This window comes from Cornus florida, unplaced genomic scaffold (genome assembly GCF_030987335.1).
Source record: "Cornus florida cultivar Cherokee Brave unplaced genomic scaffold, ASM3098733v1 CherokeeBrave_3.0.0_Hap2_Chr10, whole genome shotgun sequence".
NCBI lineage: Eukaryota > Viridiplantae > Streptophyta > Magnoliopsida > Cornales > Cornaceae > Cornus > Cornus florida.
In genome coordinates this window covers 117,651,206-117,653,769 of record NW_026775580.1, presented here as the reverse complement: position 1 = coordinate 117,653,769, position 2,564 = coordinate 117,651,206, and the positions used below count along the sequence as shown (strand labels likewise).

The window sequence follows — 2,564 nt, the reverse complement described above, 5'->3', positions numbered from 1 at the left end:
TGAAGTCTTATTCGCAAATTAGAACCGGAACTGTAGGCCATAGGAAGACAATTGTAAAATTGAACTGTTGGCCAAAGTAATTGAACCTGTACCATCTAGCATCCAAAAAAGCATGCAGAGCCATTCGCCGACTATCAATATTCAAATTTCTAATAAAATTTATTGACAGAACTGAGAAAATGAACAGCTGCATTTGGGAATTTAATTTAAATTCATTCCCAATTGTTTCATTGTAAACAATAAAAAAGGTAACCCCATTCCTCTCATGAGGTTATTCTTTCTCAGTGAGAATGACATATAGAGACATATCACAATATTCACTTCCCAAGGCTTCGCCCTCACCACCCCTAAGGCCACAAAAAAAAAAAAAAAAAACCCTAAGGCCTCAAAAAAAACACATAAGCGCAAACAAGGGTAGAGAGACAGAAGTGATAACATCCACATTGGCATTTTAAGCTTGAGCCTTGTCCCTCTTGAGGGGCTTAACAATTTCCCATGTGAAGTCAGGGTCATCCCTGCCAAAATGCCCATAGGCAGCAGTCTTCAAGAACCTGCCATTGCCACCCCTCTTGAGATCGAGGTTGATGGCGATCATCCCGGGCCTAAAATCAAAATTCTCCTTCACAATCTTGAGAATCTCTTTGTCGGGAATCTTTCCAGTCTTGTACGTGTCAACAAAAACAGACAAAGGCTCCGGAACACCAATGGCTTAAGAAACCTGGATAATGCACCTCAGACCAAGGCCATTCGCAACAATGCTCTTTGCAGCCTGCCTGACAATGTAAGCTCCACTCCTATCCACCTTTGTGGGGTCTTTACCTGAGAAGGCATCACCACCATGAGCACCCACCCACCATAAGTGTCGACGATGATCTTGCGGCCAGTTAGACCAGCATCACCGTGAGGTCCACCAATGACAAAGCGACCGGATGGGTTGAGATGGAAGATCGTCTTCTCATCTAGGTATTTCTCAGGAATAACATCCTTGATGACATGCTGTTCGCGCGGTTTTTTGTTCCTTACGCCGGTCGATGGACTCTTCGCAAGCGTGCCAGAGTATTTGTACAAAATACCCAAAATATGTAATTGAACACCAGCCTATCCCTTTTTCCGATGGCTGACTCTCAGGCGATTGTGTGGGAGAGAGACTAGTAAGAACTCCCAGCAAGGTTCTTTTATGCCTTATTTGTAGCAAGGACTTTTTAGAGTGTCTAAAGAAATGCAACGGCTGATGAATGTTTGAATGGATGGAATGACCGAGTGAAGACAGACGGCAAGAACTTAATCAATCGCCGGCCGAACGTGATGGCGAGAACTTAATCAATCGCCATCAGCCAAACACAATGGCAAGAATTTAATCGATCGCCACTGAAACGTGATAGCAAGAATTTAATCAATTGCCATCAGTCAAGTAATGACAAGAATTTAATCAATTGTCACTACGATTCAATGGCAAGAATTTAATCAATTGCCATTGAATTGAAAGCCTAACTAAAATTGCGTAATTAAAATTGGCATAATTGAAATTGAAAGAAAGTAAATGGCTGAATTGAAATAGTTGACAATGATCTAATCAATTGCCATTAAATTGAAACAAAGAAATTGATAGGAAAAAATGACGTAGAGTCAATTGAAAACATTTTTAGTTGAAATGCATGTTTTGTGGTGGTGCTGGACGAATTGGAATGGAATACAATACTTCTATTTATAGAAGTTCTATCTCAACCTATTCTCCTAATTAATTGCTAGAAAATCTCTTTTGCTTCAATCATTTTTTCCTTTTGAAATTCAAACCGAGCTACGGCCCAACATTCCTCGCCTTCAATATCGATGCTCCAGTTTCAATGGGAAAATCTTTACTGAAATCTCTCTTTTCCTTGATTTGCTTCACTTTGTTGCTGAAAATAAGTCGTATTCCAGTAGTCTTTCACATCTCTTCTCCTCTTGTTTCGTCTTACTTCAAATAAAATACCTTTGTTGAAGAAAATATTAATTGCTAAGAAGTCGGTAGAAAACTGCTGGAAGATTGCTAGTAAGTTGCTGATTTTTAGCAGCTTCTTTCTTCAAGCTTTGACTGAAATATTCCTTTAAATGGCTGGAAAACCATTTATAGCCTTGACCCATATGCTCACGTGGCTGCCCCTTTCTTTTTGAATTTCATTTCCATAAGGATTCAATTTCCTTTCTTATAACTAAATCCCTATTTTTTAGGAACTTAATTATATCACCTCAGCCAACCTCTCCCAATGTTCTATTTCTGACGAAATTTCCTTTTAAAATTAACACAAATCTCGGTTGTTTAGTAACAACCCTTTTGGTGAGGTGGCTGAATATATATAGATATCCTCCTAAATCTTCTCCTACTATTTCTCCATTGGCCGACCATTCTTGGACATGCTCAACCCTTATCGGCTTCCCATTGGTCCACGTCGCTGCTGAAGTGGCTGCCAAGTTTTGGTGCCAACAAATGCCCCCTGAATTCCAAAGGCTTTTATCACTTATGATACGAAGCGTTTGGAATTTGAATCGGCCTAAAATTGTAATTCAAATTTTAGTAATAAATC

The 2,564-nt window shown here is 39.5% G+C and overlaps 1 pseudogene; it reads right to left on the bottom strand.

Annotated features, from left to right (window-relative positions):
* Nucleotides 1-238: 238 nt before the first annotated feature.
* LOC132278473 (S-adenosylmethionine synthase 2-like) lies at nt 239-2,124 on the bottom strand (annotated as a pseudogene).
* Between the last annotated feature and the right edge of the window lie 440 nt (nt 2,125-2,564).